This window comes from Meriones unguiculatus, chromosome 2 (assembly GCF_030254825.1).
Source record: "Meriones unguiculatus strain TT.TT164.6M chromosome 2, Bangor_MerUng_6.1, whole genome shotgun sequence".
Classification (NCBI taxonomy): Eukaryota; Metazoa; Chordata; class Mammalia; order Rodentia; family Muridae; genus Meriones; species Meriones unguiculatus.
Genome location: NC_083350.1, coordinates 8,443,335 through 8,470,000, shown reverse-complemented (window position 1 = coordinate 8,470,000; position 26,666 = coordinate 8,443,335). Strand labels below are relative to the sequence as shown.

The 26,666-nt window shown below is 44.5% G+C and overlaps 1 long non-coding RNA gene across 2 annotated transcripts; it reads left to right on the top strand.

The window, feature by feature from the left end:
* The first annotated feature begins 4,359 nt into the window (after positions 1-4,359).
* Positions 4,360-26,651, top strand: LOC132652265 (uncharacterized). Of its 2 annotated transcripts, none has more exons than XR_009589734.1 (6): positions 4,360-4,579; positions 5,074-5,230; positions 13,844-14,052; positions 14,213-14,485; positions 20,360-20,476; positions 23,393-26,651. It is a non-coding gene; the product is annotated as an uncharacterized LOC132652265 (long non-coding RNA). The 2 variants fall into 2 exon arrangements; XR_009589733.1 differs by lacking the exon at positions 23,393-26,651 and adding an exon at positions 21,058-22,876.
* Positions 26,652-26,666: the final 15 nt, after the last annotated feature.

The window sequence follows — 26,666 nt, the reverse complement described above, 5'->3', positions numbered from 1 at the left end:
CCATGTGCAAGCAGAAATGGAACCCTGACAGGCCTTTCCTAGGTAAGTGATTCCTAGAACAGCCCTGACATTTAGAAAAGTAGTATTTCTCTCATGTGATAAAGATGCTCAGAGTAACAGGGCAAATCAATTCCTCCTTCTCGCTTCAGATTCTGAAAGTGTGATATTGTCTTGGAAGTGAGACCTGGTCACTGGGTGAGGCTCTTTGCACTGTATCCCTAATGAAGCCACCATGGGGATGGCCATGGAATCCTGAAACAAAGCCTGTTAGCCCCTTGCAAAGCTTGCGTTTTTATTCCCTCACAGAAGATGGTATAGGAGACTTACAGAAGCTGCAGGGAGGAGGGTGCAAAGCTCCGAGAGTCTCTAGCTGAGGAGACCACAGCCAATGCAATGAATAGAGTAGAGGAACAATGGACTGCAGAAGAGCTTTAATTAATCAAAACTCCTTTAAAGAGGCACAATCCATGAACATGATTTCCAAACACTTATAACGGGAAGACAGCAGTGCTCCAGGGCATCACCCAAGGAGACTAAGGCCAGGGCACACTGCCCAAGACAGCGTTCTGGATAGGTCAAGGCGATTGAAAATCAATAGATGTGTAGGTTTTTTTTAAAGGTATTATTGAACATATTCTACCTATTCATTTCCAAGTACAGAACACTGTAGTTTAAGCCTTAATTTTTTTTTAAACCAGCAATATAGAATTATGGAGCAAAGTTAGGTTCCGTAAGCTAACATATCACCCAGCAGCTGACACACAGAGAGCAGTTAATGCTGTGTTGGATGATGGCTGCTGTGAAATAAGTTCCTCACTCCACCATACCTTGTTCTGTTCTGTTTTTGTAGTTTAACATGCCACAAAGGTTTTGTTTCGTTCATTGCTTTACAAAATTACCTCTTTCATGGCAAACATTCTTTTCCCTGTCTGTTCTATTTGCATTTTTTTTTTCCGTTTTTGCCCTCTCTTCCATAGGCAAAATAAGAGGTGTCTAGGGGTATCTCAGGACCTTGCCATGAAACACATTATACACTAGTGAGGTCAAGGCTGCAGGTGCCTTCAAGTTTCTGACCAGCAGGTCATCTGAGTGACCCCAGGTCAGGATGAAGGTCATCCCATAATGAGAGGGAAGACTCGGCTTTTCCTGCTTTAGATGAGGAGAGAATCCGTGGTGGAGGAAGAGGGAAGGGACGGATCTGTGTTGGTCTTTTGCCCCAGACCTGCTCTGCCACGCGTTACACACACATGGACTGTAAACCACCACTGTGGCTTTTGTTTTGGTTGCTTTCACTAGTGTCGGTAAGGTACTCTGCCTTGTTTTGTTTGCACCAATTCCTGAATTAGTGAAAATTCTTTTACCATCCACATGTTTCCAGCCTCACTTCTCTTAAATCCATCTTACTCACATCTGGAGTAATATTTTAAGTTGTGGTAGCCCCAGACCCAGTCAAGGGTCCTGTCATCTCCTCAGACTCCTCGTGTGAGACAAAAGCTGCTCCCTTGGATAACCACAACGTGCCAGTCACATTTATTCCATACTAACTGTGCTTTGCCCCTGAAGAACATGCCCATCCCATCACTGTGCTGCTGGCCCCACCCTATCCTGACTTAGTTTGGGGCATCTCCGTCATATGCTCACCCTGAAAGCCCTAAGGAAGGCTTGCCTTCACCTCAGGTCTAGATTTCTATACTCCAGCACACACACACACACACACACACACACACACACACACACCACTCACACACACACGCATGACTCTGTCCCCTGATATATTGATATATATCCTGATACACAGAGGGACCACTGGGTCCCTACCTGCACAGGGGGGAAATGATCTTTTTTCCTTTATTCCTACTGTGGACCAAGGTTATTCTCTTTATCATGTGTGGATTTTATTGAGTGATGCCAAGTGAGATGAATAGACGCAAATAATGACAGGGCTGCGGTGATGAAGCACGAGGCGGGGTCGCCAAGGTTCTGCACTGAACAAATTGAGTCACATCCCGTTCTCATCCATTATTTAGGGGTGATTGGCCAGGCTTGGCTTCTATAGATTTGATAATCATTCAGATGTCCATATTTAATATGTAACATAAATTTCTCATTTGGATGTCGATGGCTTGTCAGCTCTGAACAACAATGCATAAAAGGAGAGGTAACATATGGATCCTCAGAAATATTTGACATGAATAAATATGTAAAAGACAGATAATAAAATCGGTTTCTGCCTGCCTGCCAGTGAGCCTTCATGTCAGACTGGACAGCCGTCTAGCGCTGTGATTGTATGCAGCCGTATCCTATGAATATTGGCCTCCACACTGGAGATTAACGCACAGCAGATGTTTCTCTGCGGGCTAACAGATATATCACCCCTGATAACGGATGACAAATGCTGTTCCATATTGTGTCAGACAAAACCGGGGCTCTTGTAAAACAAGTGTTGCAGCTGGAGTGGGAGATTTTAACACAGTTACCTAAGGAGAAGACCAATGGACAGTTACCGGGTCACAGAGCAGCAGCGCGAGGCTGCCCTTCCAGAGCACCCAGGAAGTCAGGTGAGGCACAGCTGAGGAAGGCTGGCAGTGAACAGCGAGGGGCTGCAGGGAGTCTCCTGTTTCCCTGGGATCCCAGGTCCAGGTTTGCTTTCTTCCCTTGAGGTCTCCAACCCTGGGCTAAAAGTGTACAAGGGTTCTCTGTGGAGAGAGATGGTACTCAGACAGTGGTACTCAGACAGCAAGAGGTTTCTGGTCATGGAGGCCAATCGCTTTAATTGCTATAGCAAGTTCAGCAATGGCCTGCTAAAACATAGGAGCCACCTAGAGCTAAATATCACCAAATAAGACAGATAACCTAACAACAGCAACGATGGTGACCACCTTTTCATCGCGTTTTACGCCAGCTGACACGCAAACTTCCTGGCTCTGCATTGGACGGCCACACCTCTAACAGAGTAAGCTGGTATAGGCCCCTCTCTCTTTACTCATTTCTTTATAAACTTCAGGGTCTTTTCTCTTTTCTTTCCTTGTAAAATAGAAACAAATAAAATCTCTTCTATAACCTTCACAACTGAAAGGCTTCCAGGCGACTCGGAAATCATGGAGGTGAGGATGATGCTGGTACACTCTGCCCCTCGGAAGATGGAGTAGTTTCCATTTCTAGGGCTCCTGACCTGGCCACAGACCTCACTTTTAAGGAAGCACACCCTCCTGGAAGCCTGCATGGGTACCAACTGAGTAAGAACTCATCCAACAACATGGTAACTTCCAGGGCTTTCTGACTCAGTAATGAACTTTTCCTCACCTCCCCCTCCTGACCCAGACGTTAGTTTCCAGGTACCGTGTTTTCCCCAAGCAATTTTATACAATGAGGTGGTAACAGTTGTTTGTCTGATAAAGCACGTACTATTTAGAACACAGATGTTTGATTATTATTTATTTCTCTCTGAAGCCCTCTAATTCAGTCCCAAATGGTCTCTTTCCCTTCTTTGCTTAAATTTAATTCAGAATGTATGTTGTTGGTAACTGACAGATAATTTAATTATTAATAGGATGCTGAAATGCAGGGCACCAAAGCTCACAAACCTTCAGGGGCCAAAGCATCCCCTCCACCTTCCTTATGCTGATGAGTCTTAAATGAGATACAAAGATCACAGGGCGATGCTGCAAGTGGGCTCTTTCTCCATGCCAGTCTTGCTGATGTTATAATGTATCACCCAAATCACCTTCAGCACATCCTCCCCTCTGGGACTGTGATATTCATGCAGGCATGCATATCCAGCGTGTTTCACACATAGCTGTGGGAACATGAACTTTACAATCACGGAGCAGATGTAAGGAAAATTCTCTCTCAAGAGTCAGACCTAGAGCGTTATAGAGGAAGACCCTCCCCCCCCAGACACGGAAGGGAAGCCAGAGAAGGAAGTGGACCCCAACCTTCAGAACTGGCTGAAATGGAGCAATCAATTGCTTCTCAGTGGCTTATTAGCTCAGCTGGAGCAGGCTGATAAGGCAGCCGTGGGTTTGAGCCCTGTATGGGCCAGTTAGTTTCAGAGGCTGCCTTGCTAATCACATGGCAGCCTGGTGGACCGGTCAAGAAGCCGTGACTGCTATGCCTTAAAGATGGAGCTGGTTTCCGCCTTCCACCTTCCCGATGGTGAGTGCTCTCTGTCACGAACAACTCCACATTTGGCTAAGGCCGAGGATCTGGCTTGCTTCCATGTATGTGGACCTATCTGCATTGCCCCCGTGGCACGCCTGGGTTGGCTACCCAGAGGCTATTTAAGCTGTGGGCTGGCTTTCCCCGGGGTCCGAGGATTGTTCAATGTTCCTGAATAAACTGCATTGGAAAAAAAAAAAAAAGAAGCCGTGACTGACCGGGAGTGTTCAAGAGGCAGCCTGGCTTATTGCTGCGCCATGGTAGAAAGAAGGGAAGTGTCTAGGACTGAAGCCAAGAGCATCCTGGGCATAGAGGTGCATCTTGGAAGCTAGGCACCATCTGGAGCATGTGGTGAGCATCTTCAGAGCCTGGGCTGTGACTGGCCATGTACTCTGGTCTTGGCACCACCCTGGGAATAAAGGTATCAGTCATTTAATTCATATTTCTGGATTCCTGAGTTTGGAAAAAAGAGAATTGTCCTTTGCCTATCCCTGAGTTCTTTATAGGTCCCATCCTGATGTCCGGCCATTCCGCATTCCTAATAACTGCATGTGAGAATACCTAGCTCCCCCCTGACTTCACAGTACAGCCCTGGAAGGTTGGCCTACTGTGTAACTCTCTTTGTTCACAGAATGAGGAAGGGTTGAAGATACAGGGACTGGAATGAATCTAACAGTGCTGAAGTCTAAACGGAGCCAAATGGCCAACTTTCCAGGGCTGTACAGGTAAGTCAGGTGGGAGCTCGGTATTCTCACATGAGTTTATTAGAAATGGCCAGATCAGCATGGATTGTATAAAGGACTCAGGATAGGCAAAGGGCAGTTTCCTTTTCCCAAGTGCTCCAGGAAATAAAATAGAAGGTTTCTGTTTCCAATCTCTGTGTCTTGAGAATTAGAACTAGAACATTCCATGCAGGTGACTTGCTGGAGGTTCCAGCTGCTGCTGAACTATGGCATCCATGTGATTGATGCCACCACCCATCAGAAGAAAAGAAAAGCAGCGCAGACACAGCCCAATGAAGATTTCATCAAAGTTATGCGTGGCAGCACTGACTTATAAGGAGGCCATGGAGGTGAGTGTCCAGAACTCTTTTCTTTTCAACTGACTGCCTGCATCTGCATGGTAAATAATAGCAAGGGTAAAAAGTAGCTTTGATGCCAGGGTCACCGGAAACAAGGCAAGCTATGCAGGCTGAGTGGATACATCTTTGCCATCTACCGGCCCCATTGGCCAGCTGCCTAATTAGTTTCTCTATAGGTTCAAGGTGTCACAAATGTAGCAGCTCCTCACACATATGTCTGTGATACTCCAGTAACGTTTGGATTCTGTCTTCACAATGGAGGGTTATCATTTGATTTCTTTTAAATGGCTAGCTATGCCTGCATTTAGGAAATAGGAAATTAAGCACAATATTTTCTAAGTGTCCTGAATGAAAAGCTGTATAGCAAATACTGTGTGATGGAGAGGAGATGGTGGCTGGATAGACTATGTTTGAATAACTGGAACCTCTACACCCAGAAAACAACTCCAGGAATCAGGTTCATATTCAGTTAAAAACAAGATCTTGCCCTGATGCCAGCCTTCAAAGGTCAGGTGTGCTGCTCTCTTCCTTCCCCACTGTTCCTGGGGGACTGCTGGGTATAGTTTGAAATGTGGACTGCAGTGTCCCTTGAAAACTGGAACACATTAGCATAATAATTAAGGACCTGCCTGAGCAGGAGGCAAGCAGTACAGGCTGGGCATCCAGCTGCTGGAAGAGGGTTCCCTGCTCTTGCCTGGGCTTTTTAGGGTAGGGGGTAAGGGGAAAAGAAAAGAGGAGCCTACAGGACTTCCAGGGCCACAGGCAGTTTCTGTACCACGGTGCTCAGTGCTCCAAGAGAAGGTCTTTGAGTTCTCATGGGCTCTTTGCTTCTGTTACTAACAACTTAATTAAACATATTTTCCCTAATGCCATTAGTCTTTTCCTCTATTTCTGGCACAAAACAAGCACAGCGCCATTATTGTAAATGGTCGCTCCTTATTGAGTAATGCCTGATTATGGAAACAACCAAACAACTAGCAACAGAACTAACACTAACACAACAACCAAAGCAGAAACAAACTCAATTCTGGGGAGGAATTTTTCGGATTTCTCCAGCCCCATTGAATAAAGCTCCCTCCAAGGCACTGTGAGCATGTACATACAGCAACTTTCTTCTGAAGCAGGAACGGGGCCCAAGTTCTCCTGAAATGGCTCTGGATAAATGATTGGTGGCAGAAAGGGAAGCCTGAGAGTTACCCAAATAGCAGGTGAAGTCATTATTATCTATAATTTGACACTTTGGGAGCATATTTTCAACAATGAGGTAAGGTGATCTTACCTAAGCAAGGGTATGCATAGACAGGCAGGTAAAGGTATGACAGCAGTGTGTGGAGGGGAGATGCTGGGGTTCCCTGATTTACAAAATAGAATAAAAGTAGCCACTCCCATTTTTCCTTAAGAAAAACAAAACAAAACAAACAAACCAGTACAGGCCTGGTGTAATAGTTCAGTCAGGAAGGTGCTTGTCATACAAGCTTGAGGAGCTGAGTTCAATTTCCAAACCCAGGGGACAGCCAGGCATAGTCAAGTGCAGATATTTTTAATCCTAGTGTTGGAGAGGTAAAGACAGCAGGATGCCTAGGTTTCCCAGGCTAGCCAGTCTAGTCAAATCAGTGAGTCCCTGGCTCTGTGAGAAACTCTGCTAAAAACAAAAACAAAAACAAACAAACAGCCCCCCCCAAAAAAACTCCCCCAAAGAATAAACAAAACAGGAAAAACATGTCCTCTAAGTATGGGGAACCACATCCAAGTTTCATATCTTGACTCCACATGCATGCACTCTCATGAATACATACACAGGAACACACACACACACAGAGGGAGAGAGAGAGAGAAAGAGAAAGAGAGAGAGGAACACACACACACATATGCACCCGACACAGAGAAAGCCACTGAAGATAGAGCATTGAAGGCAGCTTCTAGGCATCTAAGAAACACATGGCGGATTAGGAAAATATGAAATAAAACATTTAAGGATTCCTTTGTCCGTTATTTGTCCTTGATCAGATGCATTATATAATTGTATAAACTTTCTCAGCTCTATAAATATTTCAGCACTATAGTCACTGTGTAGCATCCCAGGAAATATGGCTTGAGACAATAGATTTCACTGTCTCTGTGTACTTCTTCATTGCTGTTGTTGAAATTAAGGAGTTGGGAATCTGTATGCCTTAAACAATGCCGCGAGGTGTTTGGGAGCCTGAGAAGTGTGGTCTGCACACAGGGTTCCAGAAGGGAGGCTATCTGCAGGGGAGTATGCTGTGAGACCTTCTTCCTGATGCCTGGCCATCCCCCCAAAACATGCTGTGGAGCAGCAGAGCCGTAAAACTTGCTCCAGAGAGCAGCCATCTTGTAAGCTGCCCCACAGGAGAAGAGAACCGCCACAGCTGTGCTGGGAAGCTCCATCCTGGGCTCTGAGAAGTTTTCGCTGTTACAGGAGTGAGCAAAACATGGCAGAACATCCTGCCACCTCATCCCCGGGGTCTCCCAACTCTTTCGTGTGAGCTTAAAAAGGGTGTTCCCATGAGACATACATATGTGCTAAATAATCACCCATTCGTCAGTTGCCAAAACCATTTAGTGATGATTCATAACCACTTACCAACTATTAGAAAGACTTTTTTTTTCACATAAGCACACACATGAGTATTTTCCGTACCATTTTGAGAGCAACTTCTGTTTGTCTGTTTATTTGCTTGTTGTTGTTTTTTTCAGACAGGGTCTCTCTGTGTAACAGCCCTGGCTGCCCTGGAACTTACTCTGTAGACCAGGCTGGTCTCGAATTCACAGAGCTCTGCCTGCCTCTGCCTCCCGAGTGCTGGGATAACAGGTGTACCACAGTGCCCGCCTTCAAGAGCAGTTTCTTAAGCTTTGGGTTTACTTTGAGTGCAGCCCCACTCTCATAACTCATCCCCATGCCTTAGGGACTTCAGCATCTGTGTTTCTGAATGACTTAAGTTTGTTGTGTGTACAAAACCAGATGAAATACGTGAACATTCCTCCTAACTAGGTGCCTCTAAAGAGGCTCCACATTTTGCGGAAACCAGGAAGATGAGATGAGGCAAGACAGAGCGTCTGTCTGTGCTCTGTCTGAACTCTGTGAAATTCTCAGTGCAGCTTCAGGATGTTTGCTCTCTACTAATGGGTGTTAGGCTGCCACAGAGATGAACCCCCACATGCTTGTCTGTTTCAGCACGTTGCTGTTTCTGCTCCAGGGTGGCACAAGCGGCTCCCCACACAGTGAGTGGGAAGTGCCTAGGAACCACAGCCTTGCTCAGGAAGTAGAAAATAGTTTCCAGTCTCATGCAAGAGGTAGGCCTGCTGGCCTGAGGTGATGCTCCAGAAGTTGCTCTCCACAGGACAGACAGGACAGACACTTGCTGAGAGACCAGAGACCAGAGAATTTTGGGTGAGACTCTATGCTTTAGAACTGAATCTTTTAAAAAATGAATTTATAGAAAAATTTCGAGATTTTTTTTTTCTGCCATTGATCATGAACAATAGAAGGGTTAGAGCAGAAGGTGGGAGATGTGAGTTGAGAGCCACACGCTAGGTCTGATGCTGCCAGCTCTGCAGTTGTGTGCTGGGACCCCGGGGTTCCTGACCTCATCACCTGTCTTCAGGCAAGGTCTCTGCACAGTGTGCAGCCTCTGAGAGATGTCTCCTGACCAATATCCAAGCTTGGGAAGGGCCTGTCAGTGATGACCCAGGGTCCAGCCCCCGCTGCTCTCAGTTAATGAGGAAAGGCTGCTGCTCCCCTGCCTGCAGACCAGCTCCACCACACAGGATTCTCCTGCTAGGTGCCCCAGATGCCCTGGTTTATACATCAGTGCATGTACAGTACATTCTGCCACTCTGGGAAGCCCCTGAGGCAAATGGGGCTTCTAGGAGGAGGTCACTCGTATGGCTCTCCACCAGAGAATCAGAGCGATCATTGATCACACCTCCCATTCCTATTTCTGTCTTGTCCCCATGCTTCTCTCTCAGATGTACTCTAAGTTTGCTGAATTTGGACTATTTCAACCTAAACTTACTCATCTGTAGTCACATTGTCACACATTAGACCTGGAGGAGGCTCATGTAAAGAGGAGACTGAAAAAGAATATTCAGAAGAAACAGAGCTATGTCTTTTTCTTGCTGTGCTCTTGTGTGTCATAAGGAAAAGCTTCCCAGAAATAGTCTTAAGTCCCATGCCAAGAAAGGCTGGGGGAAGGTGAGGAGTCACTGGTCTGGGTGGCCAGGATGGGCGTGAAGAGAGACAGCCTAGGACAGTCCATGAGAGGCCTGAGTGGGGCGGGAGGCTGGTGGATGCAGAGCTGACTCTGAGCATCACTGAGCCACGCACACAGTCGATTCAGGTAAGAAAGGGGAAGCAGGCTCCAGGGCAGCAGTTCTCAACTTGCGAGTCACAACCCCTCTGGGGCTGCCTATCAGACATTTACATTGTGATTTATAACAGCAGCAAAGTCACAGTTATGAAAGTAGCAACAAAATAATGTTACGATTGGGCATCACCACAATGCGAGGAACTGTATTGAAGAGCTGCAGCACTAGGAAGGTTGAGAACCTCTGCTCCAGTTGACCCGTCACTGGGCGGCCTCAGCGGGCACACAGCCTGTAACGCGCATCCCTCCACCGTGCTTCATGGAGTGATTGCCCCGCTCCCTGCTGGGGTTCAGGTTACACTAGATTTGAGCTCCTGATGTCATGTGGGCTCTCCTTGCTCCCTCTCCTCTTTCAAGAGGTCATTGTGGAAAATGAGGGTAAACAAGGCACAGGACAAGTCACCACCAGATGATAATGGCTAGAATTAATGCTTTGGAGTTTTGTGAGGTCAGCTGCAACTAAGGAGCCAGCACTGAAGAAGTTAGACAGTTTTAGACTTTATGCTATGCATCTAAATTTCTAATACTATATAACTTATGCGTGTCTTTCTGGAAACCTTGAAGCTTTCTCCTGCAGGCATTTCTTTCTTATTGGCAGATGTGAGAGGAATTTGAGCAACACTAAGACAGACTCAGACACATACATTCACCACAGAGGCAGTCCAGAAATACCCTTGTTTCCATGCCTCGGACACACTGTATGCCCCCGAGTCTTTCCAGAGGATGTGAATTGCTGGCAGAGAGGGGAAGAACCCTACAAAACTCCATGCCCATGTTTTTGTTTTATTTTGTTTGTTTTTTTAGGAGACTGTGGTCAGGAAGATCTTGAATAGTGACATTTCAACAAACAGCCCTTTACCCTCTGTATGTTGATTCTAGCTGATCGTTGCAGGTTGTTACTGGGTACAGCTGATCACTGCACTGTGTCACGTGGGTAAACTGGATCAGTATTACCTGTGTACAGTTGATCACTGCATATTACTGCACAGGGTCAGCTGATCATTGCATGATTATATGGGTCCAGTTGCTCAGCACACTAGGGTAGTTTACCGTGCCCTTCCCAGGCTCCTGCACCTGTCTCCTCTCTTTCCATGAAGATGTTCCCACAGGCCACGACAGGAAGTGAAGAACTCTGTGTGTAGACAGCGTGACATACAGTGTGACAAGGAGGGTGAGACCTTTATGTTCTATAACATGTTGTTCGCAATCTGTGGTCGTGAACCCCCTGGGGGTTGAACGACCCTTTTGTAGGGGTTAAAACCATCTGAAAAGACAGAAGTTTGCATTACAAGTTCTAACAGTAGCAAAATTACAGTTATGAAGTAGCAACAAAATTAAATTGATGGTTGGGGATCACCACGACATGAGGAACTGTACTAAAGGGTCATAGCACCGGGAGGGCCAAGAACCGCCACTCTAAAACCCTTCCAGCATTGCCGTGAACTTTGTGTTTCCACAAAGTGACGCCACAAGGCTGTAAATTTCAGTGTGGCCTCTCTAACTGAAAGTTCACTATTGGAATTTTAACTTTAGGAGCTGCACTTGTGAGATTTTCTCCCTTCTTAATTTGAGGATTGAACAACAAGAATTTCCTTTTTTGGTGAACACAAAATGATACCCCTCCTCCCCTGGTAGAGACATTCTTCAGGATGCTCTCAGATTTCAGTTTTCAATTGACCAGATAGATTGACTGAAGTGTTACCCATATATTAATCTAGTTATTTTTCATATTTGAATTTGCCGATAGCATCACACAGTGGGCAGTGTTCTTGAAAATTGAGTCAAAGATGATGCATTAGGAGGGTCAGGGAAGAAATCCATAGGAAAGGTTGCATCTAGTTCTCCTGGTTGGATCTGCCTGGACAGTTGACTTTCAAACTCCAAATGCAAACAGCACTGTAATCTCCCTGAAGCTTTTTCCTTAATGGTTCACCATTTGTCCTTGGCTGCAGTGTCGCTGACCCAGATTCCCGATCCATGTGAGGCCTTCTCTGTGCAGTGAGGGGAGGTTGGGAGGGGGCTCTGTCACTCTGTGGCCCTTGGAGTGTCACCAGGAAAGCAAGACTTGTGACCGAGCCCCTCACACACCTGCCCTGTCTGTCTCTCACCACAGTGCCCCTGTCTTGAGGGATGGGGGTGTGCTAAGGAGGTGCCTCTTTACGACTTGTAAACCTGAAGGTCTGAAGCCCCACCCAGCCAGCACAGGGGTCCGTGTCTCCAAACGCCATTCTGCAGTCGTCAGGTGTCATTGAACAGTGGCAGCCTCTGAGCAGAGTGACCATCACGGAGTGGGGGGTAAACCATAGGTGAGAAGGGATGGCACCAGGCTATTCCTCTTCTCCAAACAGCACTGAAAGGCCATTCGATTTATGCCAAACCCCAGTAGGCTTTTCTAACAAGGGGCAGAAAACCTCAGCTTTTGACCATTTAGTTCAATTTTATCCATTCCAAGCCAGCAACATACATACTGACAGCAGAGGAACATCAGGTGAACTGACACATGATCACAGCTTTGTGGACACAGCAGTGCTCCAGTACCTGTGCATTAAAAAGGAAGATGACATTTATTCCAAGTCATCCTAGAATGATGAGGACCCTGGAGAAGCGCTCTCTGATTTCCATGAATCCCAAACCCAGGGTCTCAGCTAGGTACATTCTGAGTCATGGACAACCTCCTCAGTGAGACCCCATCCATCTCTAGAAGAGAGTCTATCAAAAACTCCTTAGGTACAAGCAAAGGAGACAAGGTTATATAAGAACTGATGAGGTGTGGAAGGGCTGGAAATCCATGCCCCATGCCCTGTTTTTTCTTACCCTGGCTCTTGGTCATTTACCTTCTTCATCCTCCTGGAGCCAGACCAGAAGGGGTGGCTTGGCTTCTGTGCCTCCTTGAGAAGGGAAGTTATCAGGCTTGCCTCTCCCAGCCCCCACCCTCCGTTTCCGGCCAGATCATCTTGGCACAAGAAGCACAAACAAACTTTGTTAACAGCTTTAAACTTGGAAGGCTCGCTTTTTAAATATTTGCCGCTACATAATTGAAACAGCTGTTTTAATGAGATACCTACTGTCATCATTTTACCCTGGCTGAGCCGGGTGACAACAAAGCAGTAATAACGAATTCAATAATAATTAACTCGGGTCATCTGCTCATCTGTCACGGCCCATCAGCTTTAGGGAGAAAAATCCCAGCGAACTTCTCTCTTTTGTGAGCTTTCCAAAACTCTGTAATAAAACGCTTAGAGAGGACTCTAGGTAGCCCTTCAAAAGTTCTAAGCAAACTGGTAAGTAGGTTAATTAAATTTTATGCATGTTTAAATGCTAATGATTACATTCCTGACACTACAGTGTACTCTGATATGGAATGATGTCATGCAAACAGTGGTTTTAGTGCCGAAACACATTTCCATCCCCACGCGGAGCAGCAGCAGTAGCTCCGGATCATTTATCGAAGGCCAGGAAGTTGACAGCGGCAGTGGAGAGCCAGGTTCCTCGCAGGTCCCTTAACTTGTCTAATGCATGCTAATCAGGGAAGTTGCAGACGACAAACTGCTACAAGCCCTGGCAGCAAAGTGGCAGAGCCATCCAAAGGTTGGTGCTTTGCGCCCTGCGTCTACCGTCACACGCCTGATGTGGACAGCGAGAAGCCTCAAGCCTGCCTGCCAGGATTCTAAAACTCAAAGTAAGGTCAAGTGCCCTTCTTCCTCCATGCATTCTGTTCCTACTGTAAGCCCCCTCCCCCAGCCCCAGATCTTGCTGCCTACATAAGGCTGACGGTATTTCTGAGCAAGGAGAGAAAGCATATGCCCAAGCTTTTGATTCCATGGGGGAACGATAGCCATTATCATTTTGCTAGAAAAATAACTCCGAATCCATGGTGACTTAGTGCAGGGATTCTCTGACTGTATTGGGCATTGGGGACCATGTAGAGGCATCACTGTGGCTTTGTGGTTCTGGGGTCCAGCCTGAGAGTCCACTGCTTGGAAGGAGTACTATGCCGGAAAGACTCAGGTGCGTCAAGTGCCAGACAAAGGGAAACTCAAAGTCTCAAAGGATGGATCTAAAATGTAGGGCCGCCTCGAACCTCAATTCCCATTTCCTGGTTATGTGTGCATTTTCAGAAGAGAGGCAGAGCTTCTCAACTGGCTCTGTTAGGACCCTGCATGGCATCACATTTAGCCTGGCATACAGCTTCTCATGTACTGATCTTGTTCCACCGCAGAACGAATGAGTATGCTACCTGCCTTTTCCTCTAAGCAAAGCTTACCTGATGGAGCACTGGCTTGAGGAACTACGTAAAGTGACCACAATATACCAAACGATTAGTCACTCAAGAGGAGTCTAATGGGGCTGCACAAAACAAACAAACAAACAAACAAACAACAAAACAGCTCCTGCTCTGACCCAGCAAAATTTCAGTGTGATAAATTGGTAAGTGTGTGATGATATCTGAGCATTACTCTGGATTGTGAAGGAAAGCTCACAGCTCAAAACCGAATGGCCCACATACTGCTAAATGCCTGGTTCATAATGCAATTCTTCCCAAATTAAGCATTATTACAATGCCGTTTTTTTTTTCTTTCCCAAAAAGCAGCCAGTTTTCTGTGTGTGGGGTTGGAACAAGGATGCTTAAGACAAACAGCACCAGCAGGGCAGGCGTGTGGCAGCATCCCCAGTCACCAGAACACAGCCTCACTGTACCCGCAACTCTGCCTCTGGTGTGCAGAAAAAGCTTTCAAGTATTCAGTATGTCAGAGTGCTGGAACCAGAGTACAATGGGTACCACCACGTATGCCTTGGCTGGAAATTTTACCATGTACCACTGTGAACTGATTTCATCAGCTTTCCCAAGAGGTTCAGAAAAGTAAGTAATTTCACATTTCAAAAATGTTATGGGATAAAGAAGGTAAACCTGAAAGCATTGTTTTCCTTGATCTGAATAAAAGCAGGGGGAGGTATAATTTCTTCCAAAGGGGTCTTTATGCTTTTTGTTAGGCCAGCACATTTAGACAGCCTGAAACTTGGCCAACCCTGTTCCACCAGCTATTTATATAGCATGGACACTGATTTTATAAATAAAATATCCCCCGGAAAAAATAGGTGAATAAATGCATTTTTATAATATGAAAAGCCTAGATCAGTCACCAATAGAAAAACCCAGACTATAAAATCCTTAGTAGAAAACGTAGTTGGGAAAACTTGTATTGTTGTCTTTGGTAACAATTTCTTAGGCATGGCACAAAAATCATAGGCAATAAAGAAAATTATAATTGGAACATACCAAAATTTAAAAGTTCTGTGGACCAAAGGACACTATGAAGTGAGGGGAAAGGTGGTCAATAGAATGAGAAAGAATACTTATAGGTAATGTCCTTGATGAACGATTAATATTCAGAACAGATAAGGAGCTCACACTAAGAGCAAGAAGTCTTTTCTTACAGAGAATGAAGGAGACGGAGAGACATTTCTTCAGTGGAGATACCTAGGTGGCCAACAGATCCATGGAAAGCTATCCCCCATCACTAGTAATAAGGGGCATAGAAATTCAAAGCCCATGGGATTCATTGTCACGGTTATTAGGGTAACTATCATTTCGAAAGTAAAGAAGAATATAACAAGTGAAGGGAGTACAGAGAAACTGGAACCTTGTGCTTAGTGTGGGAGCCTGTACGGTGAGGCAGAGGAGCCCTGTGTGAGCTGCTTTCAATGGTGTGACCAGAAACCCCACTGCTGCTTCAGGTCCCACATGCATCCAGCTGCAAGCATTGTGACACTAAATTTTCACATCAGAGTCACACACAGAAGCCAAAGGTGGACAAGCAGAATGCGATCTCTCCATACAGCTGCATGCTGCTCTTATCTCTCCACCAAGGCCTTGATGCTGAGTGAGAAGAGCAGTCACAAGGGGTGGGCCTGTGTCGCATAGCACGGAGGATGGTCAGTTGCAGGAAGGGAAGGTGGGGTGTGGCTGTGAGGAGCTGCTGAGAGTACAGGGAGCAGTAACTTCTCAGAGGTCGGTGGAGTCAGCACAGCACTGCATTGCATGATTAGTTTACACTATGTTTTAGCGCAGTGTGTTAGTCGTTTTCTCCATTGCTGTGATCACACACATGACAAGAAGCAGCGTAAGGAAGCATTCTGTCTGGCTTACATTGTTCCAGGCGATACAAACTGTCATGGCGGGAGAAGTGTGGTGCAGGGACGAAGCTGCTGGTCACATGCGTTCCTAGTCCAGAAACAGAGAGCGAAGATGAAGTGAGTCCAGCCTATAAAAGCTCACGCTTTCTCACTCTACACACCCCTCCCTCCTGCCAGCAACCTACTTCAGCTAGCAAGTCTCCACCTCCTGAATGTCCATAGTTTTCCCTAACAGAGCCAGCAGCTGAGAACCAAGTGTTCAAACACATGAGCCTCCAGGGGACGCTTCTCACAGCAACTAGCCAACCTCTTATAAGAGGAGAGGAGGCGAAGTTAGATGGAGGCAGATATCAGATGCTGAGAAGAAATCCAAGTCTCTGCTGTCCATGTCATGACCTGGGAGTCCTGCGGAGATGGTGGCGGAGTTATTCAGGGTCACTTGCAGGCTAGGTACAATGAGAGCGGTGCACTAGCAATGGGCACTCTTCTGTCTCGGTGAGCCTTTCCACAGTACAAAAATGAAGCTCTTTTGCCTATCCTACCATTGTGTTTTCCCAGGGTAGTCACCTGGGGTGACTTTAAAATGCTGTGGGCCTTCCAAAATGCTGATGAGAAATGCAGCAGTCAGAACGTGTATTAAGAATGCAAAACAGCACTGTGAGGTGGGGGAGGCAGATCTGGGTTATACCACTGAGGAACTCAACAGGCAAACAGTGAGAAGTATACAGCATTTGTTTTGACAGTCATTAGCACAAGGTAAATATTTTTTAAATAGTGTCATTTTAGCATTTTAAACTCCAATGATAACCCCAAATGCGGCTAGCTCACCCTTTTGGGAGCTCTGCTGTCTGAAGCAGGGAGAAGTTTAATCAGTGCATGAGCTGTTCTGGTGGAACTGTAATTGCTAACCCATTACAATCCGGCAGCATTGTTAGCCAGGTGAGATCTTTGCTCTGAAATGGCCCTAATCGAACATTCTCCATCCCAGCTGCACAAAGATCCCATTTTCCAAGTGATCCACAATCCCAAATTAGCCCATGGGCTTTTGGGCTCTGATCCACCTTGGCATGGAGTCTGTTTTCCTAACCATGCCTATGCTCTCTGCTGCAGCCTTCAACCCTAACTGCACACTTCAATCCCAGAGAACACCTTAATAAAGTGCAGAAGCCCTGGCCTGCCCCCAGGGACTGGAATTCAATTGCTGTGTGTCCAGGTACAGAAACCCCTGTTTTCATAGCTCCAAAGGTGATCCTCATGTGCTACCAGCAATGAGACCTTATAAACGTCTCAAAGATCAAATATGTTATAATCAAGACTCACGGCTGTTAACCCACAGGCTTCTTCAGATCTCTGAGCTCAGCAGAGCACTCCAAGAATTACCTCCTGCTGTGACTGGCTTGTAAACGGTTGAACCAAGCTGTCTTAGCAAGCTGCAACCAGGCTGGAGTTCAGTGAAGAGTGGTGGCTGTGCAAGCCTGTGGACCTGAGTTCGGATCCCTAGCACCCATGTAACAAGCTGAGTGTGGGCCTCTGCTTACCTCTAACCTTAGTTCTGTGGGCAATGGATACAGGAGAATTGCTGGGACTTGCAGGCTGTCAGCTTAGCTCCAGATTCGACTCAGCGAGAGAACCTGTCTCATGGGTGTAAGGCAGAGAATGACAGAGGAGGACACCTAATGTCTTCCTCTGGTTTCTAGGTGTCCCCACAGGGATGCATACATGGCATATACCACGCATGTATATGTACACTATATTCTACACACACAACACACACATGCACATGCACACATCTACCCCGTGCAGAGCTGCACCCACAGAAGCACTAATAGGGCACATGAGGCTGAGCTTTTATTTCCAGTCATCACAGATGTTGAGCTACTGTGATGCATCAGGAGCTTCTGAATGAAGCCCTTATATCTGGTGGATCCTATCAACAGAAGAAGCCTAAGACTGTCATATGGGCCAGGACTAAAAACCAGGCCCACCGTGCAATCCGAGTGATGATCAATTAGCAGGTGGCTGGGGCCAGATTCACCCACTGATGTTTCTGAGCAGGCAGCATGGCACAGAAGTTTACCCACCGTTCTGATCTTTGGAGCTGTAAATTAGAGATCCAGATGTATAATCTGGGAACTTATCCAAATTCATTTTTAGGAAAGGTGAATTCTTCAGCACACAGCTGCACCATGAGGAATGTTTTTTATTTCTGCACCAGGAGCTGTCAGGGTCCGACAGGTGAACCAGGAAGGCAGCTCCCAAAGTCTCTAAACAAAGCCTTTCTCCACCTGAGCAAGGCACCTAAGTGTTCTTCAGCTACAGCTACAAAGCCAGGGCTCGCCCTATCTCACAGAGAGTTTTGGAAATGTTATTTCCTTCTGACTTCCATATTATCCCTCCAGAGGGACCCCGGGTTCTAGTCTTCACTCAGTCATCATAGTCACAGCCACCCCTCTCCTGTTTTAGCTGTGTTCTAATGCCATTGTCATGGTAGCATTCTGAGTAAGTACAGCACATGAGTGCAGTGGTGACTCATGGGACAGAGGGGACCTGAGCATGATTGCAAAATTTGTATGTGGCATATGAAGGAGTGCTACACTATCCGTCTTACATAAACTTAAAGTGATTTTTTTAATTGGCTTTGTGGCCCACACCTATAACCCCAATATCTGGGAAGCTAAGGCAGGAAGATTGTGAATTGGCAGTCAATGAGGGCTACCCAGGAAGGCCTTGTCAGGAAAAAGAAAAAAAATATTGGGGAGTTTAGAGCTATTTATAGCAGGTTATTTTAAAATAAACAAAATGACACATCAAAAGAGAAAATAAGATGAAATCATATCAATTACTCAACTAACAGAAAGCAAAACATAAGGAAAAAAAGAAAAGAAAAAAGAGCGAATGCCACAAGGAAAAGAAGCTCCAGGCTTGTTGGCTACAACCTGGGTCACCCAGTGATGCCGGAAGTGTGCATCTGTCAGACACCGAGGGCAGCAGAGTAGGAAACTTTCCTGGCTTCAGGACTTGACACCCAGTTCCATAGCGATGCTTTCCTGCTGGGGGTGAAAAGAGACCACATGTTAATGATACAGAACTGAGAACCAGCGGTGGGTCCTCGCCACACAAAGGCTGACCTTTGACCCAGGAACTAAAGCATAGGATGGCATAAGGGGATTCTCTAACAAGTGACTTCTTATGCAATCCTTCTGTGCTGCTGCCTCCTCCTTCTCTTGCTTTTCAGATCCCAAGCACCCATGTAACAATCTGAGCATGGGCCTTTGCTTTATAAGAAGAAAAATGTTTCACAAGAGTTATTCTCTATTGGCTTTTATAAAATTAATATTTAAGAATTGTAATGTTAAGTATCTAGAGATGGAAGGAAATATTTTTTTAAACAGGGTTTAGAAAGAATGAGGAAGTACCAATCACTGCCAGTGAAAAGTCAAAGCAGCTAAGCATGTGGCTCTTTGCAAAGCTAACTATCATCTCAGCAAAGGATCCAGGAGCAGATTTACCCAGCTTCCAACATTTCATAATTTTGAATGAAGGCTATATCATAAAGGATTCATTCAGAATTCCCCTAAACCAGTGTCTACCAAGATGTCCTTCAGTGGGTAAATAAATAAGAAACAAAAAGAACAATGCTATTTTTGTTCAATGCTAAGTGCCCCCTGATACTGAGAAGTCAGCAATCAAGTTGTGCCTAAACACAGAGTGTAAATTTCTACCAGGAAGTTCAGTAAACCAACATGAAACACACTGAGAGATAGGGCTCAGGAGGTGGCCTGATGGCTAACATGCTTGTCACACAAGCATGAAGGCTGAGTTTGTACCCCCCAGAACCCATGCTTAAAAGCCATGCAGAAATAATGTTATGTAAAAATTATATGATGTTATGGACACATATAACATATAAAGACACAGTGTAGAAACAATAAACAGGTCAGTGGTTTCTGAGGAAGAGGGGTGCAGAGGGGAAGGTAATAAGAAGTCAAACCCAGGGTCAAGTTCAGGTCAATAAGATTATTGCCTGCGATCCTGCAGTGGTGACAACCTGGCAGTACAGATTTGTGAGCCAACACAGATTAGAGCACAAGAACAAATTGTCTACAGTAAGCAAACTTAGAAAAACTTCACCTGTGCACTAGTCAGAGTTCTGTAGAGTAACAACTACAGAATAAATCTCTCTCTCTCTCTCTCTCTCTCTCTCTCTCTCTCTCTCTCTCTCCATGTATATATAAAGGCGGATGTTCTGAACAGAAGGTCTAAGAATCCAGTAGTTTCTCAGTCCACAGGCTGAGTATCTCAGCTGGTTTTCAGAAACCCTGAAGAAGGATTTTTTAACGCCAATGAAGGAATAGACTTCAGAGCAAGGCAAGAGCAAGCAGACAAAGGAAGAGTATTAGTTCTTCCAAGTCTTTTATATAGGCTTTCAGTAAAAGGTATGGCCCAGATTAGAGGTAGGTCTTCCTACCTAAAAGATCTGAATTAAAGGTGTGTCTTGCCTCCTCGAAGACTTGGACTAGAAATCCCATTTCAAACAATTTAATTAAGCAAACATCCCTTGCAGGCATGCCTAGACATTTTGGTTTTTAATTAATTCCAGCTGTAGTCAAGTTGACAACAGAAATCGCCATCCCATCTTAGGATCCCAGAAGTGAAGGACAACACACCAAACATAATTGACTTGCGTTAGGATGTCTGGACCCACCTAGTCACAAAGGTAGGAAGAAAAGTCTCTGGTCTACCTAACCTTTCAAGGCAAAAAATTTGCATGAAATGTGGTCTCTTGTGTGTGTGGATGTATCCAGAAATGTATTTCTTGACAATTTTGACACAGATAGGCGTGCCCATGGGACTGAATCATTCAGTACTGGGTAGCGGAAAGCAGAGAGCAGAATCTTGGTGTTTGGCGTAAGAGGCCACAGACAGTCAAGTCCACGATTGCCTGTGAGAAATCGCCCTATGGAAAAGGAGAGGCCAGTATGAGCACAAGCCTGCTGAACTTGTGCACTGATGTACACATAGAGAAGTGGCAGATGCATATCAACTAATCTGTGAGCACATGCCTGTTTGTTTCATGGCTTTGTTGCAGAGAGGGTCTAGAAGTAATAGCTCAATTGTATTAGTTACGTGTCTCATTACTGTTTTAATTTGTCTCACACTTCGATGGTACATTCCATCATGACAGGGAAATGGTAGCAGCAGGAGCTTAAGGGGATGCGTCACACTGAGTCCCCAGTCAGGATGCAGAGACAGCTGAATCCCTCTGCTCATCATTCTGTCTTTCTTTTTTCCATCCAGGACCCTAGCCCATGGAATGCCACCGTACACAGCCACCGTGGGTCTAATACCTTAATTGACCTATGTAACCTACTTGAGAAACTCCTTTGCCAGCATGTCCACGATTTGTCTCCTATTTTCTGTCAAGCTGACAATCAGGGTCCACTATCACACCAGGCAAAGAGACCTTGGTTTCTATGACCATTCTCAAGTAAACATAGTTGGAGTGGAGCTCCTTGTATGACTCTGTTATAAGACCAGGACAGGAAACACAGGATGAGGCCTGGGAGTGTTAAAGCACCACAAAACAAGTATCTACTTAGAGATAAAGCAAACTAAACCAAACATGAAGCAGGGACTGGCCAATGGATATGTGGGACAAATGAAGAATCTCTCAGTGCCCAGTCATGGCCCAGATAGTCAAATTGAATAATAGCCAAGAGTTTAAACACATATACATGAGCCCACATTGAGATAAACAAGTCAGTCCATACAGAAATGATCACACTAAAACTCCATGATGAGGAAACTTAGTGCATGTTCTTATTCCTTGAGGAGAGAACCACAATAGGCTTTTAAATAGGCTGTGAGCAGCAAATTCCTAAGAATGCAGGGTTAAATGGAGATGTAAGCAGGGCAGCTTCCTGTGAAGACACCTGGAAGATGGCCCCAGGCCAGGGGAGCAAGGCCAGCATCAGCCATATTGGTTGTTTAGACCTTGATATACTGTGATGTGAGGGAACTCTTCTTCCACACTCTCGATCCCTGTTTATTTCTGAGAAAAACTACGGAAACTCCAACTGGGAGCCTTTCTACAAAATACCCCAATCCAGAATTCACAAAACTGTCACTTTTACTAAAACAGCAGCAGCAACAACAAAGGAGTATTCAAACAACAGCACAACAAGATGTCATCCTGCAGAGGGCCCTGGAGAGATGACCACTAGATTGAGATGAAGTAGGAAGTCCTTACTGACCATGCATAGATGTCCCTTTATTAATGGCAGATTTATTATATTCATATAATAATGTTGGCAACTGAGGATGCTGGGTGTGGGCTCATTGAGCATCTACAGGGCGTTTTGACAGTTTGGGGGTAAATCTGGAACTTTTGTGGATAGAAGCACATTTTTTAAAGTGTATGCTTCTGTAACGGATTGTGAGAAAGTCAGTGAAGGCAGAAGGATAGGAACCGCAAGGTCCCCACACTTAAGGTGTGGTAGTTAACATTGCCCCTAAACTCAATCTGTAGGACTGATGATGCCTTTTCCTGATTTTTGCTTTTACTGATTGTCCTCTCCCTTGTTTTCTGCCATTCTCTTCCCACAAGCTGGATCGAACCACTGAGAATGCTTAGTATCTGGCCCTTCTCTATGTTTCAGTGAGAACACACTAATGGCTACAACGTTCTTTGTAAAAGCTAAGAGGCAAACACTGTGCACGAATGTACATGTTTTTAACCTGTCTAACTACCCTCCCAGCAGCTGGTGGAAGTCGGCATTGCCTCTCCAAACATCTGCATAATATCCCGGAGGATGACTCTCCTATGTTTACTTAACATTTTCTCCAATGAAAAGCATTCACTCTCTTCCCAGGTTTTTTGGTTCTTTGTTTTAAATGTCTCAAGGAGTGTTCCAAAATCTGTAGCCAGTATCAAGACTTGACATGATCAACATTTATGAAAATAAATGGTGTGAATGTTCACATTAATTATTTTCAGTAGACATTTATTTCTAATGTCTTACAGCCTTTTAGTTACATGTGTGTATGTCTGTGTATTGGCACACGTGTCGTGGCATCCATCTAGAGGTTAGAGGAGAGTTTGTGGGAGTCGGTTCTGTCTTTTCATCACATGTGAATTGAACTTAGGTTGCCAGGCTTGGTGGCATGCACTTTTACTTGCTGAATTATCTCGCTGGTCCTCTGCCTGATTTTTAAATAGAGCAACTTTGTCTTTTGTTAAAGGTGTGACTGTGAAAATCTTTAATATTTTTAGTTGTCTGTGCACTCCACTTTTCCAGGATCATTCTTTGACTGTGAATTTTACCATTTCTATTTCAATTATGTCTCCAGGGGCTCACTTGCCATTTGATTCCAATTATTTTAACTCCTTTGTATGTGTGTCTTTGCCTCTACTCTCCTAGGATTGTTCGCTTTGTTCCTGACTTTGGTTCACATGCATTTTAATTATCCTACTGATGTTATGAAATGAATACTTGTAAAACCTCATCTTTAATGCACTTGTCTTCTGTGTGTTTTAAAACTTCATCTTTTATTTTGATTGATGACAGTTTTTCATCTTTATTAACTCCATTTCCTAGTTTATTTTGTAATTGTTTTATCTTTCTTTTTCTAGCCTCCTCCAAGTGGATGTGCAGTTCTTCTAGCTTTGTGTCTGGTACCAAGTGGTTTGTTTGTGTCATGCTTCTGGAAAGAATGCATATACAAAGAACCAAAGCAGGAGAACTATTGGTCAAACACTAATGATCTGCAAGAATTTGCGGTTGGAGGAGGTAGAAAGAGATTACTTAAATATCTTTTAAAATGGAAACTGCAATGCAAGTACGTAAGCCATGGGTATGCCTTGCCACTCTCACTGTCTCGGCAATTTTCAGTGGACCATATGTCAGGTCTACTCAACTGTCCCAGCATCTGAGCTCAGAAGCTATGCATACATGAGATCTGCATATAAATGCAACTTTCTGTTCCTCTGGGCTTTGAGATACCAGGTCTGTCTATGCTGCTTTGGAGGTTGGACATTGGGCCCTCAAATGTTCCTCCGGGATCCTCCATCTCTATTGAGGCATCTAAAGAATCCTAACTAACTGAGATGTTGCCAGTAGACTACTGCCAGACTCACTGAGGGTGTCAGGGTGGGCCTCGTGCAGAGGACCCTGCAGAGCTCTCTGGACTCAGTCATGTCTCCAGTGCTCATGCTTGGGTGAGCACGCGAGCGTGTACACACATACACACACACACTCCAGTTTTGATTTAAATGTAAGGAGAATCTTTTTGGGATCAAATACTTCTGTATGCTGGATAGAAGATTTTCAAAATCTTTGTGCCAACCTGAACTGGCAAAGAAACGGGGGATCTTCGTGGACATTCAAGCACAGAGGAAGCTGATTCCTGCTGTCACCAGTGCTGGGTTCTTTCTGAAGAGGCTGACACCCCCTCCACAGCTCCACTGTTTGGAACAGGGAAAGGATGAATTCCTTTTAGAACTGCTTTAGCTAGGGCTGCTGGGTTAGTGGTGAGTTCAAATTTCAAATATATTAAATGATTTCTTCAATATATGTATGAGAAATTCATATAGAAATATTTCATCCATTGCATATTCAGAACTCAGGTTTTAAATGGGTTTCCTAGGCTGGGTCTGGTGGTACACATCTGTAATCCCAGCATTTGGATGGTAGTACAGGTAGAAAAATCAGGAATTCAAGGTTGTCTTCGGTGACATAGAGTTTGAGGGAAGCTACATAAGACCTGCCTCAAAATAGAACTGTAATAAAAATAAGTAAATAAATAAACATCTTGATTTTATAAAAAAAATCATTCCTAACTCACAGACTATGATAAAGTACATGTCCTTATTTTATGAGAAAATAACACCCCAGAACTCTCCTGAAGTTTTACATCTCTCAATGAGCTGTTCTTCAGGGAGCAGTGATCCCAGCAACCCAAGACTTTCTTCACAAACAGAGCAGTGTGAGAATAATGAAGCACATATCTTCAGTGAGGAAGAACACCTCTATGCTAATCCTCCAAGACTTTCTGAACAAACCATTCCAGAAACATGAAGACTATCTTAAATAATTAAAAAGTGAGAGAAAAAACCTACAAAGCAACAATCACAGAATCAGAATACAATGCCTGTAGATTTGGAAATTCTCATGTGAGACATTTTAAGATGTGTATTAATTATTGTGCTTCATGAACCTAATAGAAAAGTTGAAGGAGTGATGGTAAATGACTTCAGTTACTAGAAACCATGACACTGCAGTATTGCAAATAGAAGAGCTGAGCAGAACAGAGATTCTGGGAATGATCTGCGTAAACATAGCCTATTGCTCTTTGACAAAGAAGCAGAAGCTGCAGAGCATGACAAAGGTCACATTCTCAAGATGTTGGGATTAAACATTATAAAAGAATCTAAACACAGATTTTAAACCTTTCAGAGGAATCAGTCTCAAGGCTGTATGGGGCATGAACAGTATGGGTATTGGATCTAAATACAATATTCAAAAACACAAACCCAGAAGAAGGTACTAGGTAAAAACCTAGGTGGCCTCAGGTCTCATGGGGTTTTAGATTTAACACAAAGAGCGTTGTCCATGAGGAAGCATTCATATAGGCTGAGTTCATCAAAATGAACTTGTGTTCAATGAAAATGAAACTAGAAGCCGTGTCCTTCAAGATCTTTGCAAAACATATACACAATAGAGGAATGAAATTCACAGCGTATAAAGAACACTTAAAACTCTTCCTTCACATAACAAACAACCCAATTACAAGATGATCACAGACTTGAATACTTGTCTCCCCAAGAGGACCTACAGGAGATAAATCAGTTACCATAACTCATAAATGCAAATTAGACATTAGAGTTCACCAGTGGAAATGGCCAAAATCTTGCCACCAATCACAAGTGTTTGCAAAGATGTGGAGAAACAGAAACTCATTGATTGCCAATTATACATCTAAGACGAAAGACTTTTTAGGCTCCTATAAAACCAAAATCACCCTTGCCATACAGTCCAATAACCCTTCTTTTTGTCATTTCCCCTACAACTCAAAAAGTTGTGTCTGCACCACACCTGCCTGGAAAACATTATGTTCCCAATACCTCAAACTTTGAGCAAGAAACATATCCTTCAGTCAGTGACTGAGTAGATGAACTGTGGTTCATTCAGACCATAAAGAAATTACATTTGAGGATAAGAATGAGCTACTAAGCCACAAAAACACATCGAAGATGGAAATGTGTGTTTGATGAAAGAGAGACCATTCTAAAATGGAGAAACCATTGTGAAAAACCTAAACATTATGCGTTTCTGATTCTGTGACATGCTGGGAAACAGCAGCACCGAAGACAGTAAAAAGATTAATGCTTGCCAAGGCAGGGGAAGATAGACTGGCACAGAGAGCTTCTAGAGGGGTACAGTCATTCTGTCTGATATTGTGGTGAAGGACAGATATCATTAAGCATCTACCAAAGCCCATAGACTGTATACCACGAACACTGAACCTTAATCAAAACCGTTGATGTGATGTGGGAGAGCATTGGCTTACCACCTGCACATCACCTTGTCATGTCAGGAGGTGCTCAGGTCAGGGCCCAAGTAGGGGAAGAGGATGTAGGGGACTCTGGAGTTTTTGTTTAGTATCTCTGTAAACTTAAAACTGCTCTATAAGTAAAGTCTCTCGATGGAAAGTGCTAAAGGTATTGTCAAAGCATACACTGAGAAAATCAATATGCTAAAATAATACATTTAACAAAATAGCAAAATAATTTACATATGTAATACTTGAGAGTTCAGCCTTGGTTAATGGCTTACAGTGTATGTTAGACTCAACTGGAAAAAGAATTAGAGAGCTAAAATACAGAGTGAAGAAATCACCATATCAAT